Here is a 15,721-nt window from a genome sequence, read left to right as displayed (position 1 = left end):
GAGTACCACAGTGGACTCTTCCTTTTTTTGCTTTTACTGACTAGCCTAATGCAATTATCTGTTTCCTTCAATAGTGCCACTTTTAAGTAGTCCCATTTCTCTTGGACTCCATTGAAACTATTCCAATCTGATAGGGACCTGTATACCTCTAATCTAATTTTAGAAAAGTCAATTTTTCTAAAATCTAAAACTTTTGTTTTTGTGTGGTGTGACTACTTATAGTAAACCACACTGACTGGTGATCACTAGATCCCAAGCTTTCCCCTACAGTAATATCAGATACCAAACTCCCATTTGTTAATACTCCATCTGCAGAGAAGACCCAGAGAGCTGTCAGTGTTACTTCTGACAATGCAGAATTTTTCCAAACTTCTGTTTCTAATAAAAAAAACTCCTGGAAAACAGTATCCGAATCCTCACAATCACAACATGCTCATACACAACTCTAAATGAATTCAGTAGCACCTAAATCTTTCCGAGCCTCGATTCGAAGGGCAACTGGCCAACCTCAATCAAAAAGGCATTGATGGATGATTTTTTTTTATCTCCTTTTATTAAAATGTAAAAATGCTTTATTTTTTTTATAATACAGCATGCCTCCAACAAAATTCTTGGATCGCTACATGAAAATAATGTATTTGCTGTAAATCGAGAGAGGGGCATAGTTGGAGACATTGACTTCACAGGAGATGCAGAGCAGCGGAGTTCAGCCACAGAGTGACAGAGTGTGGAGGTGGTGGCAGCATCAGGAGTCCACAGAGTGGGCCTGTGACATAGTGGTGAAGTGGAAGCAGCATAAGGAGACCACAGAGTGCCAAGGTGACATAGTGTGGAGGTGGCAGCAACATGTGGAGACCACAAAGTGACCCAGTGACAGAGTGGGGAGGTGGGTGGCACTAACAGTACCTGCCGACAAAGGTGGGTGAAAGAAGGAGCACTTGGCATCAGATATGTGGCATCAGGCGGGTGGCAGGCACAGCATCAGAATAGTAGATGAGGCAGGTAGCCAGAAGAAACCGATCTCATTTGTCAAACTGTTGGTGTGGCACCATGGATGATCTAGTCTGATGCATCAGGCATTGGTGGGTGGAAATCCTGACTGATCTACACCTGATTTATCTTGACAAAGGTCAGTCTCTCTACAATTTGTGTGGACAGGCGAGTTCTTCTTGGCGTAACTATGACCCCCGCCGCACTAAACACCCGCTCTGATGCCACACTACTGGCCAGGTAGGACAGCTTTTCTAGGGCAAACTTGGCCAGTTGCAGCCACAAATCCAGTTTGGCTGCCCAGTAGTCCAGCGGATCTTCAATAACGGCCTGGCAGGGTGGACTCCAAGTATGCCACCACCTGCTGGTTCAGGTTCCGGTCTATGTCTACCTGCTGGGGAGTAGTTTCTTTACTATGCTGGTTAAGAAAACTGCTAATTAGCTACTCTAGACTCAGGCTGCTGTCACTGCTGTCACTTGCAACGAGGTCGAAGATCGAGTCAAACAATCAAGACCCGCTGGGTTGCTGGTCAAGACACAACCACTAGCTGACACTGGGAGCTCAGTCCTATCGAAGTGACCCCGGCTGCCACGCCCCCTTACTCTGCTGCGACCTGTGCCTAATCCGGCGGGCAGTTCCGTCGTCGTCGTATACGCCGATCTGCATGTGACTGAAAGCATTTGTGAGACGCATCCGGATGCAAATGCATTGCAAGAACGGAACCGTCTCTCCGCTTGTCATGCGGACAGACGGATCCGTCTTGTATCTTTTTACAAATTTTTACTGGTCTGCGCATGAATACCGGATCCGGCACTAATACATTCCTATAGGGAAAAATGCCATCTAGACGTATACCAGACGTTTCACAGTGTCTCAGACTGGATGATAAATGTGGTGCAGGGATATATGCTTTTCTCTGACTCTATACCCACCACTAGTTGCAGTGGTGTAGCTATCAGGGGCCCGAGCTCAGAAGGGGCCCCAGAGCAGTACTGAATGTTTTCATTAGATCTAGGGCTGTCCCTACCCACAACTGCTGCACTTTATAGAAGCAGATGCCACTTACAGCAGCAGCGCTGGAGCTCCTCCCACTGAAGGTCCTTAGTAGATACAGTATAATTGCCGTCTTCTCCTCCTCCTATGGCCGTTCTCAGGCTGGGATCCGCAATACTGGCACACCACTTGCCAGTACTGCTTTCTGTTTTCTATTGGCTGGCAGCTTACTATTAGTGTTGGGCACGAATATTTGAATCACGAATATCGGCACTTCGAGAATTTGCAAATATTTAGAATATTCTAGATTTTTTTTTCACAGTACTCATGATCCCTCCCTGCTTCTAGCTTGTGGGCCAGCGAGTAGGCTGCAATATCTCTGTCATAGCTTAGCAACATCCCTAGTAACCAATAGAAAAGTTGCCTACCCCTTACTATATAAGAACCTCCCCAGCAGCTATTTTCTAAAGTTTATTGCAGTTATGAAAGAGACAGCAGTGTCATTGCTGTGCTCTGTGCTTTGTTGTATTACATTAGACAGTTAACTTATATATATTTGAGACTGTGCTAGAGATTGTGGCTTAATTTTGGTGCAAAATGGCAAATCTGAGGCACCACCCCACTTCCCACAAAGCCATTTGGTGCACATCTAGAGACCCTAAATGCACTACATTTCTCCACTTTTTTTTTTACACAGATTTTTTACACAGATACATTAGTAAATATGGGCCAGCTTTTGGAGTGTAAGAGGAAACACACAAACAAAAGAGAACATAACCAAGTAGATCTTGTCCATGGTTAGATTTCAACCCAGGATACCTGCACTACAAGGCTACAATGCTAATCACAGTACACCACGGAGCTGGCCTGTGAACCTCTATAGGTTCACAGCACAGCTTCACATATCTTTGTTGTAAATGAATGAAAGTTAAAGGGGTTGTCTCACTTCAGCGAATTGCATGAAGAGAAAGTTAATACAAGGCACTCACTGAAGTGTTGTGATTGCCCATATTGCCTCCTTTCCATCCCGTTATACACTGCTTTTATCCAGGGGTCATGGCCACCACTGCTGGGTTGGGAGCTGGGTTGCAGCAGCAGTGGCCGTGCTTGCACACTGTAGGAAATAGAGTCTGGCACGCTCCCATCCCGACCACCTCATATCTGAGCTACAAGTGGTGGTCGTAACCCCTACAAACGAGCAGTGTATAATGTGATAGTAAAATGTATCAAGCCGGCAAAGGAGGCAATATGGACAATCACAATACATTAGTAAGTGCCTTGTATTAACTTTCTTTACATGATAAACGCCATTTGCTGAAGTGAGACAACAGCTTTAACGATTTCAGCCTATCATCGTCATTCCCCAGTGATGTTAGAGTACACATCAGTATGTAGTCTACCTACACTGCCAGAGAGTTATGGATAATCATGTTCCAAAGTAGGCCCCACTTTCAAGTAAACTCCTTTAATTGTGTATGTGTATTCCATTCCCAGCTCAGAATCTCATCATAAATAGTCTGCTTATTAGTGCAAGATAAAACCTGGGAACTCATCTATATAAACTGCTCTGGGCTCCATGTGGAATATTTTACTACAGTGGTGCGCGGCGCAGCGTTTCAGCTTGTTTATGAGAAGCACCTGATTAATGTCACTACCATAGATGTGGAAACCATCAACAATTTAACTACAGACTTCCAATTGAGTTAATTTAGATAATTATGTCATGATATAAAATAGAAGTTGGAATAGTGTAAATACCTACAAAGGTTATACACCCGTCTTCATTAATTACAGTTTCAATGAGTCACCAAAAAATGAATCAAATATAGTTGGTCAAATAAAGTTTGATTTGGAAACTGAATTCCTCTTAGCAGCAGTAGGTATGGCACATGGCATTATATGTCATATATATTGCCAATGTTATTACACACAACCCAAACCCAAACACATTTGGTTATACCTTATTTTTATTTATTTAAAATAATACACAACACAGAGAGTGGAGTTAAAGGCCAAGGCCTGTTTATTAACTTAATAAATAACATTATAACTTCAAGCATAATCATAACAAAGTCCAGTCATAGACTCGGACTTACCTTCAGCAGTACAAACAAATGTACACATAAGCAAGTCCATCCCTATATCGGGGACGACTATCCTTACCACCCACAGCGCCATGACCGTTTACCATATTATCATACTTGACAAAAAATTGGGAGGGCGGGCGGGGGACGAACGCTCCACTTGACACGCAGATAACTCCAAAAGGCACCGCTGCCTGCAGCTCCCCATTTTTATTAGAAAATAGCGGCCTCCAGAGACCAATCAGGGCCTATCTCCAAGTCCCCTGCAAAACTGCCCTAGCCCTAGCATCCTCACAGGCCCACCTAAAAACCAATCATACTCCGGTTACTGGGCAAAGCACCTCTGCCCAGTAACCTTAACCAAAACAGCGGGAAAACCTCCCGCCTGAATCCTCCTAATCTGCCTAACAACCTCAACCCCAGCACCCAGGGTCAAACAAAGTTCATCTGGCCTAATGCCAATTCAGCCATGGATCCCCCTCCTAATGGTCCGGGGGTATTCATGGCAGAATATGTCATATATATTGCCAATGTTATTACACACAACCCAAACCCAAACACATTTGGTTATACCTTATTTTTATTTATTTAAAATAATACACAACACAGAGAGTGGAGTTAAAGGCCAAGGCCTGTTTATTAACTTAATAAATAACATTATAACTTCAAGCATAATCATAACAAAGTCCAGTCATAGACTCGGACTTACCTTCAGCAGTACAAACAAATGTACACATAAGCAAGTCCATCCCTATATCGGGGACGACTATCCTTACCACCCATCCGGCCCGAAGCCGCTTCCCAGAAGTGGCAAGGGCCCCACCCCACCCACAGCTAATTCAATCATAGCCTGCAGGTTTAAATTAAAAATATCATAACCGATGTCCGACAAATGAACCCCGTCCCGAAAAAACAGACCAGCCTCTCCACTCTCAAGATCCACATGCCTAAAAGAAAAAAAACCAACTGACGGCATAAACTTAGCCATAACCCTATTTATCCGCTTCCTTACTTTGTCCTTAAACTGCTGCCCAGCACATAACCTCCAGCACCTCCTTGGAATAATTTCAGAAAAAATTAACTTAGTGAGGGGGAGAAATCTGCTGAGTTCCAACATGGACTGCTTCATCCGGAAGATCAGGTGCATGGTATCTCCTCCACCGATGTCATTCCCTCCTAAATGAACGATTAGGACATCTGGCGGGGGAAGAACATCATACAACTGCAGTACTAAATCCAACAAACCTGACCATCGAAGACCCCGCACACCGTTCCAGTGCAACTTGACAGCGTCTTCTTGCAAAGACAAATTGAGTCCGTAACATCGATCTGCGGCCCTCCTACTCGCCCAGTGTACAAAAGAGTGGCCCAGAATCCAAACCGACAAACCTGAAACTAGAATAAATTACTCAATTAATAAATGCGGTCTAACATACAATTGATAACGATTGGAAGACCAACGCCCGATCCGTTGTATTACGGATTCATGCAAACCTGCTTGCGCCGCTGACGTTGCCGCCCCAATCCGAAAGGAATGTGAAGAAAAATACCTATCATTCAACTGCAGCATCTTTAAACATTTTGACAAAACAGCCCTAAATTGAAATTGCGACAGCGGTGACAAGTCCTGATGCGCACAAAGGGATGTCCCCGCCCCGTCAGGGGAATAAGCCAGATAGTGCTTCACCGCCTCTACTGGACATATACCTTTTTCTTGGATTGCCCCAATTCTCAACCTGCAACCCTTACCATCCCGATCCGTTTTTGACTTACGAATAAAAATCAATAACATTGAATCAATAACTACCACATCCCTCCGTGACAATCCCCCTCCGCTATACCTGGACCTGGGCAACAATTCCCCAATCCGCAAAGTCGCAAAAAACATTACAACAAAAGCTGCCTTAAACAACACCGATTCGAACTTATCAAAACACAACAACTCAGCCGCATCACATAACTTCAACAATATCCCTGGCGTAATAGGACACCTCCCATCCTGCAAAACACCGCCAGCCTTATACCCCTTCAACAACTGCCGCACCACGAAAACCTCCGATAACGCCTTGCACCCACATGCCTTAAGAAAAAACGAAACTCCCGCTAAAACCTTGCAAACAGACGCATAAGCTAACTTTTCTTCAAACAAGCTCAAACAGAAGGACAACGCCACAGCATCATTAACCCCCAGAAGCGACCAAGACCTACCGTTCATAAAACGCTCCCACCTCTGCCATGACGACAAATAACTCCTCCAAGTTGAACTCGCCACCGAACGTCTCAACAGCTCCCAAACTACCGCCAAATCAGCCCCCATAGGTGCTCCGGACAGGGAATCCCTAAAGCATCTGCCCACGGAACCAAGCTGAAGAAACGCTGCATCTGTGAACGGGATAACGCATCAGCAATGTCATTATTAATACCCGGGATATGCACCGCTTTTATCCAAATATTCCAACGCAAACAAACAAGCACTAAATGCCTCAACAATTTAACTACTAGCGGATTCTTTGACGACAGACAATTAACCGCAAACATCACCCCTTGATTATCCGTATGCAACCTGATGCGCTTATTCCTAAAGAAACTACGCCATAAAACCAACGCCGCCACCACCACCGGAAAAAGCTCAAGTAAAACTAAATTTTTTAAAACGCCATTCCTCACCCAGGACTCGTGCCAAGCCTCTGAACACCAATGCCCCTCCCAAAATGCCCCAAAACCTACACTCCCTGCTGCGTCTGTAAATAAATTCAACTGAGGGGCATCCACAAACTCCTCCTGCCACATAGAGCGACCATTAAAACTCCCCAAAAAATCCAACCATAACTTCAGATCATCCTGTGCGTCACTGTCCAAATTCACATGAAAACTAGGATTCTTGATACCTGCAATTCTCTGTGACAGCTGCCTGCAAAACACCCGCCCCATGGGCATTACCCTACAACAAAACGCCAACAAACCTAATAAAGACTGAACCTTTTTCACAGTAACCGAACGACGCAACAAAACTCCTTGTATCAAACCCGCCACCTTCTGCACCTTCTCCCTTGGCAACCTCACCTCCCCTAAACCTGAATCTATAATAATACCCAAATACTCAATACAACAAGATGGCAAGACAGTTTTCTCAACAGCTAACGGAACACCAAACTCCCTACATACCTTAAAAAACTCCCCCAAAACCTCAGAACATGCCGAATCCCCTGGAGGCCCCACAAATAAAAAATCGTCTAAGTAATGAACTACACCTCCCTTCATAACCCGGACTGAAACTACCCACTCTAAAAAAGACGAGAATGCCTCAAAATAAAAACAAGAAATAGAGCAGCCCATCGGCAAACATTTGTCAAAATAAAACCTATCCTTAAAATAAAAGCCCAGAGAATTGAAAGCCGCCGGGTGTATTGGCAACAACCTGAAGGCGGACTTGACATCCGCCTTGGCCAAAAGAGCCCCCACACCAAACGACTTTACCAGTGACACAGCAACATCAAAAGTAGAATAACACACTCTAGATAAAGAACTATCAATTTCATCATTCAAAGAACCACCAAACGGGTAAGATAAATGATGAATCATTCTGAATGAATTAGGTTCCTTTTTAGGAACCACCCCCAGAGGAGATAACCTCAAATCTTCAAAGGGGGGCTCCACAAAAGGACCCGCCACTCTACCTGCTAAAATTTCCGCCCTCACTTTCTCCTCTACAACATGCGGGTATTGCTCAACTGACGGCAGATTCCTCACAATCTCACAGCCCTGCCCAGAAAATGGCGGTATAATGAAACCTTCTGAAAAACCCGAAATTAACAAATCAGCTATCTGCCGGTTTGGGTACCGACCTAACCAGGGTAGCATGCTCTCCAATTTTACTGGAGTCAACGCTTTTCTGAAAAAACTCTTTTGCCGACGGCTGCGCCGGCAAACTGGCTTTCTTAAAACATCTAGACATTGGGTGGCCAGCCCCACAGAAAGCACACTCGTGCTTGTATTTTACATGTGGCGGGCCACTTACAATGTGATTCATTATACGCAAAACATACCCCACGCTTCATTACACTTGTAGAAGGAGAAGCCGTCTTTGGCACCGCAACCGGTCTCTGCGGTAATAATAAATTGAGCCATAAGCCCACATCTTTAGTACCCCAACGCAACTGCGGATATACCGCCATTTTCTGCCGAAAATTTTCATCATATTGGAACCAGCCAAAACCACCAAAGTTCTTGTATGCTTCCAATACTATATCCACATGTTGAAACAGACCTGAACACTTCTCCGGCTGCTTCTCACCCACCACACTAGCAAAAATGCAAAACGCCTGAAGCCAATTGTGAAAAGATCTAGGAATGGGACGCTTCCTCTCCTCCTCTGATTTATCATCCCTGCGCTCCATTTTAACAATAAAATCCTTAGAGGCAGGGAGGAGAGACAAAATATCAATGAAATCACCATTCCAGATCCTTTCCCTAATTGCTGCAGACAGGTGAAAACCCAGCGGAGAGATAGAACATGGCATCACTTCTCTAAAACAGTCCTCTGCTATACCCTTAGCACGAGCCCGCACAGGGACAGACAGAGGCTCTATCACGCTATCCCCCTCCCCCATCCCCAAACCGTCAGCTGGCAGCCAGGCAGAAGAGACATTACCCAATAAACCACCAGCCGCAGCAGGGGACGAGGGGGGCTGAACCCGGGGGTGGCCAGACACCAGCCCCTGCAAAGAAGACAGCACTAAAGACAGCGAGGATATTACTGGAGCAAGTTGCCCCGGCCACTCACCAGACTGTTGCACCGGTCCAGGTAGGGATGCCACCGCTGTCTGCGAACTGGTCCCAGGAAGTCCTCCTGCCGCACCTCCAGCCCAGCCACCAGCCGGCTGGCTTTCCGCGATCCCGCTCCCAGGCCCCTCCGCACCCTGAGACTCCAAGCCAAGAGCCCCCAGGGGGGAGTTAGAAGCCTGCGTTGCCGCCACATGTCCAGAAGCCGGAAGCCGCACACTGGGTGACGTCATCTCCCGGCGCCCTCTCGCGATGCCGTCCACCAGGCTCCTGTTCCCACGAGATCTCGGCCGCTCCTGCGCAGACGGGGAGGGAGAATATCTTCTGTTGGCCCGCCGGCTCCTCCGCAGACGCGAATCCCGGACCGCACCAGCCTCCACCAGATCCTCCGCTCGCATCGCCACAGGAATCACCCCGTCCACACTCCGGACCGCTTCAGGCACAGGTGGCAGCATGGCAAACGGTACTGCAGGCAACCCCGACGGAACCAGCTCCGGAGCTCTCAGACGCAGAAGGCATTCTCCGATCCAGGCAGGAGCTCCATCCTCCACTGCACGGCTCGCCAATTCCTCTATTAACGCCTCCATCAGGTAACAGCAGCTGGGACGAACGCTCCACTTGACACGCAGATAACTCCAAAAGGCACCGCTGCCTGCAGCTCCCCATTTTTATTAGAAAATAGCGGCCTCCAGAGACCAATCAGGGCCTATCTCCAAGTCCCCTGCAAAACTGCCCTAGCCCTAGCATCCTCACAGGCCCACCTAAAAACCAATCATACTCCGGTTACTGGGCAAAGCACCTCTGCCCAGTAACCTTAACCAAAACAGCGGGAAAACCTCCCGCCTGAATCCTCCTAATCTGCCTAACAACCTCAACCCCAGCACCCAGGGTCAAACAAAGTTCATCTGGCCTAATGCCAATTCAGCCATGGATCCCCCTCCTAATGGTCCGGGGGCTATTCATTAATGTCAAATGATCTGCAATTCCTATACAAGAGTAGGGTAATAAACCACTAAGGCACAGTCATTCTTGTTAACAAACATTTACTCACAAAGCTGGGGATCTGAGAAACCCTGACAACATAAAAAGAGCAATAAAACGACACCACGGTGTAACATTTAGAAACCTTCATAGAGCAAGGCTTGGTAGCACTCCTTTTACAACATATTTTATTGGCACATGGTTGCTACAATAGCAGAGTAATTGCCTCCTGCACATAAAAACATCGTAGCATCAAAATGCATGAGATTAAAAAGACTCCCAAAGTAAGTTTTTTGTATTTCAGATAGAGATTGTTTGCAACACAAGACAAGGAATGAAACAACAAGAAAAACAAACTCGAAACTAGAGCAAATACAAACCTGTTGATGATGTATCCATAGGATAGGTCATCAATATAAGATCAGTAGGGGTCAGACACTCTGCACCCCACTGACCAGCTGTCACCTGCAGTTCCAGAAGTACCAGAGTATGGAGTCACAACACCACAGATGCATACGCTGTATATTGGTCATTCTTGGGTACTGCAGCTCAGCTGTTACTCAAGTGAATGGTAGCTGTGCTGCAGTACCTGAGAACGTCCACAACTCCATCTACTGAGCTATGGTGTTCCTTACTCTGTGTACTTCTGGAACTGTTGATCCGTGGAATGCTGGGTTTTGGACCCCCACCGCTCTGATAATTATGATCTGTTCTATGAATAGGTCATCAATATATTGATCCTTGAAGAGCACTTTAATTCTTTTCTTGTGATCATATTTTTTAAATCATGCTGCAAACCTCAAAAAGATGGAATATAAGAATTTCTCAACCTGTTGTATTTCAGACAGTAATCCTAAATAAATTATTGTTTGATCATCAAAAGATATATTAGACACACTTATGGAATAAGGATTCACCATGCGCCTCTATGAATATTGTGACCTAAACAGATGACAACAGACAGATGACATAAAGGGTCTGAATTAGTGTTGATCGAGCACCAAAGTGCTTGTGTACTCTGGCCGAACACATCGGTATGCTCGTGAGCTCTACCGAGCACAATAGAAGTCAATGGGAGAACCCCAGGCACCCCATGCTGGGAAGAGAAGAGGGTGTCCGGTTCACAAAAAAAGGTTAAGAATGGATGGAAACCCCATCAAAATGGTTTGGAAACAGCATTAAGAGGATAGCTGGATGCATCTTGGACTCCTATTATCTACAACATACAATAGACAACAACACAAATGCTATATGCGAAATGCCACGTATGTTCAAGCAATCAATCTATCCATGAGACAGATAATAGTCTACCTTACAATGGCAGCCTTGTGCACTATGAGACATTCCAATCCAGCTCTCATCTGACTGAGAGACAGTAAGCCTCAAAGTTACTTCAGATCTGTTGGATGGCTTGGGTGGACCTGCGCAGCGAGATCGATATCATTAGGGAGACAAAAAGTTTTCTGATTGGCCTAAAATAGCATTAAGAGGATGGCTGGATGCATCTTGGACTCCTATTATCTACGACATAGAATAGACAACCATCTATTGGTTCCATAGTCTTATGACATGATTATTAGTTTAGCCTTTTGCATGGAAAATTAGTGATAAAAATTAGGATTAGGACTCTGTTGAGCAGTGTGCCCCACTTACTAGCGCCCCAACAAGATGAACAGCACCATCTATTGGTTTTATAGTCTTATGAAAAGAGTAATAGTAGATCGCAAATATTCTAATTGCACATTTTTATCGTGAATTTTCCATGCAAAAGGCTACACTAATAGTCTTGTCATAAGACTATAGAACCAATAGATAGCGCTGTTCATAAGTAGTGTAGATCGCGTATATTCCATGCAAATGGTTTTTCAGCTGAAAAACAAGGCAGATTCTGCTTATTTGCATGTCTTTCCCATATTCCCATGTTTATGCAAATGAGTTTTTACATAACAACACTTTATAGAAAGGTTATTGAATATTATGTTAGGACAATCATATTTTTTTTGTATCCCTAATGATATTGATCTAGGTGCGCAGGTCCACCCAAGCCATCCAACAGATCTGAAATTACTTTGAGGCTTACTGGCTCTGTCAGATGAGAGTTGGTTTGGAATGTCTCATAGTGCATAAGGCTGCCATTGTAAGGTATGCTGACTAAGCCTGTCATCAGTCTCATGGATAGATTGATGGCTTGCATATAGCCTTTTTGTGGTCTATTGTATGTCGTAGATAATAGGAGTTCAAGATGCATCCAGCCATCCTCTTAATGCTATTTCCAAACCATTTTGATGTGGTTTCCATCAATTTCTAACCTTTTTATGTGAACCAGACACCTTCTCTTCTTCAGAGCAGGGGGTGCCTGGTTTGATGCTTGGGTCTCCCATTGACTTTCATTGTATTAAATTGTACTCGAGCACCCAAAGTATTCGGATGTGCCGAGCATAGTGATGCTCGCTTAACACTAGTCTGAATCCAAAGACATGTGGCCTTTGGAAAATAACCTGATCTGGTTGGAACCATCTTAGTAGAAGTAGATTTGGACAATACTCATATACTCAATACACAGGAGTCCGATAGGTCTGACAGGCACCAGAACAGGAACAGATTGAGGTCTGTTCAAACTTGTAGTTGTTGCAAATTGTTACCTTGCCCAATTCGAAACCTGGCTCCAGCTGCTGGTTCTTGCTTCATCTCCCAGTCTTCAGCGCAGTCTTGCCAGTTCAGGTTGTGGCTTTGCTGCTTTGGATACACAGTGGTATCAGATTGCTAAAAGGCAACCAGCACCCAAAGATGATTTCATAGCAGCACCCAAAAATGATGTTATACCTGGCAGTCTATTTAAAGGGGAATTATCATACTATACTTTGCCTGAAATTGAGCTTTATTCCTTTCTTGGCTATTGTTGCTGTTACTATTGACTAGTGATGAGCGGCAGGGTCTATATTCGAATTCGCAATATTTCACTAATATTTTGTAGAATATTCGTCATATATTCGCAAATTTCGAGAAATCAAGATTATTTTATTAAATGCGAAAAATCGCGTAATGTGAATTCGTAACGCGAAATACATGCGTGGGTCACTTTGGCAAACATTTTTCAAGATGGTATAAGTTTCCTGAGACTGGAGAAAATGGTTGGCACGACAGAACATTAGAATAGCTTTATATGCAGATGGAGTCAAGTGCTCCAATATATTTGCGATTTTGCTAATCGGCAATGATTAGAATATTTTTTTCGCACTACGTGCAACTTTACATTTTAGCAGGTCTGACTACAGATTACTGATTGGTGCACTAAGTATTGTTGTTGTGAACTTGACATTGCTTCCTTCTTATTGGCCCACAAGCAAGAAGCAGAGAGGAATCATGTGTTCAGACGGAAAAAAATGCTGAATATTCGATATAACGAATATATAGCACCATATTCTAAATATTTGCAAATTCTCAAAGTGGCGATATTCGCAATAAAAAATTGCTATTCAAATATTTGTGCTCAACACTATTACTGACAACTTGATTCTAACCACTCTTTCTTTGTCCCTTGCTTAGTCCGATTGGCACCTATTTTCCAACTCCTGGTTCTGACCCCTGGTTCTCTCCTAACTTCTTGGTTTACCTTCTGGTTTGTTACATTCTGAATAATCTCTGATTGGGATGACCCTTAGCTCTGTTCCTAACCACACCACTGCTTCTTCAGCACTACCACTGCCAATCCATGAGTAATCTGGGACCGCAAATGTAGGAATCCTGCTACAGCAAAATCCATTTCTCACTCTGTTGCTTTTCAGCCAGTAATATACCTCCCTGTCAGGGGTTAAAAGTGGAAACTTGGGCACTCCTTATACTCAACACCTCATTTTAGGCAGCATCATATGGATTGCAGCTTAGAGACTACAAATTCCAGTATGTGAACATACACAACAGAAATCTTTATAAGGATGATGGAGGAGGCCTCTGGACTGTGACAAACTAACCCTCACCAAGGGAATAAATTATGGTATACTGTTCTGCGGGCTGTTGCTGGTAAGGAATTTTCTGGTTAGGTGGGGGGACAATATTTATATTAATGTTGTTCTTGCCTGCAATCTCCTGCAGTTTATTCGACAGTAAACACTGAATATTAATTAGATCTGGCATACCCACTTCTCCAACCCCAGAACTCTCCTGCCCTACAGGTGGGCTCCCTTCTTCTGCCTTCTGCTTTTCTTCCTTTTCCACATCATCTAATATTGAAGAGAACATGTCATCAGGATTATCCAGCTCCTCCGCTCTCTGATTTGGAAGAAGTAAAGCCAGCAAAATATGAGGATGGTCTTCATTAAGGGAAAAATAAAACAACTTAACTGTCTCACCAGGAGATATTAGTACGTACACACCTCTCCCTGGGTACTGCTCAAAGAGTAGTCTACAAAATCAGAAAAAGGGGAGCAGTAACATAGTAAAACTTAAAGGGGTTGTCCGGGTTCAGAGCTGAACCCGGACATACCTCCATTTTCACTCCGGCAGCTCCCCTGACCTGAGCATCGGAGCAGTTCATGCTCCGATGCTCTCCTTTGCCCTGCGCTAAATTGCGCAGGGCAAGGGCTTTTTTTGGAGATCCAGTGACGTACCGGGGCTCTCCATGGGGCTGCCAGGAAGCCTGGTGATGTCACCAGCACTGATAAGCGGTATTTAGCGCTGCCCTAGCCAGTAAAATGGCTAGGGCAGCGGTAAAGCCTGCCCATCAGAGCCGGTGACGTCACCAAACACTCTGCCGGGCGGAAACTTGGCAGTGTGTTATTGAAAACAATTTAGCGCAGGGCAAGGAAGCGCATCGGAGCATCAGATGCTCCGATGCTAGCCTCAGGGGGGCTGCCTGGGTGAAAATAAGGGTATGTCTGGGTTCAGCTCTGCATCACCTGCACTAAGCGCTAGATTTGGGAATACAGCGCTTAGTGTAGGCGATTATGTCACAGGGCTTCCCCTGTGCAGAGGGGGCTTAAAAGCATGCAGATGTGATCAGTATCTTCTCTGCAGGTCTGCATTTAGAGATCAATGTCAACCGTGAGCTATGTATGAGCTTGAACCATTAGATCACTGTTATCAATGATCTGTATATGAGGCGTGGGCAACAGGGATCAAATAGATAATGTGTTCACTGGTAAGGCCGCGTTTACATCTGTGCTGTGAACTCTGGCAGTCTGTTCGGGCAGAGGAACAGACTGCCGGAGTTTACTGTATCCAGAATATCCAGATATGACTATAATGGGTATATGCTGGCTTTCAGTTGGACAAAAAATGCTGCAGAGTGCCGGAGGCAGATGTGAACCCGGCCTTACCTTTTGCATTTAAAAAAATATAGCAAAATGTAAAAACAAATAAATAATATGTGAAAAAGTAAAAAAAATAAAATACTCCACCTCCCAAAAACATGCACAACTCTCCGAACCCCCATTGTTTGCTCCAACAGGAAAGGACAATACTATTTTGATGGAACACAGTTTGGGACTGTGTGTCTGTAGAAGGAGGGGCCATTTATAAAGACAATTTTTTAGGCTGTGATTGGTCTACTGCCATGATTTTAGGTCATAGTGAGAGCTGCATATACTTGAAGGAGGTATGAAAAGCTAAGATTGTCAGCTTTCAAACAAGACTAAGCTGATACACAGATGGCAAAAAATGGAGGTTTTGTCAGTAAGAAAGACATTTTCTCTCACTGTCATCATAAACGAGTATTTTTAATTAGTTTTACAAAACACACTGTTCTAACTAACCAGGGCATACTAGGCTCCTACACTGACACCCTGAACCTCCACCAATCAGCTGTTGCCTGGAGCCTCTAGCATCAGAATTAGCTCTTGTATGGAGAACAAAGCACTTCAATGGGGATGAGCTGCGCCTAGGCCATGTGACT

This window comes from Bufo gargarizans, chromosome 3, assembly GCF_014858855.1.
Source record: "Bufo gargarizans isolate SCDJY-AF-19 chromosome 3, ASM1485885v1, whole genome shotgun sequence".
NCBI lineage: Eukaryota > Metazoa > Chordata > Amphibia > Anura > Bufonidae > Bufo > Bufo gargarizans.
This window is presented reverse-complemented; position numbering follows the sequence as displayed.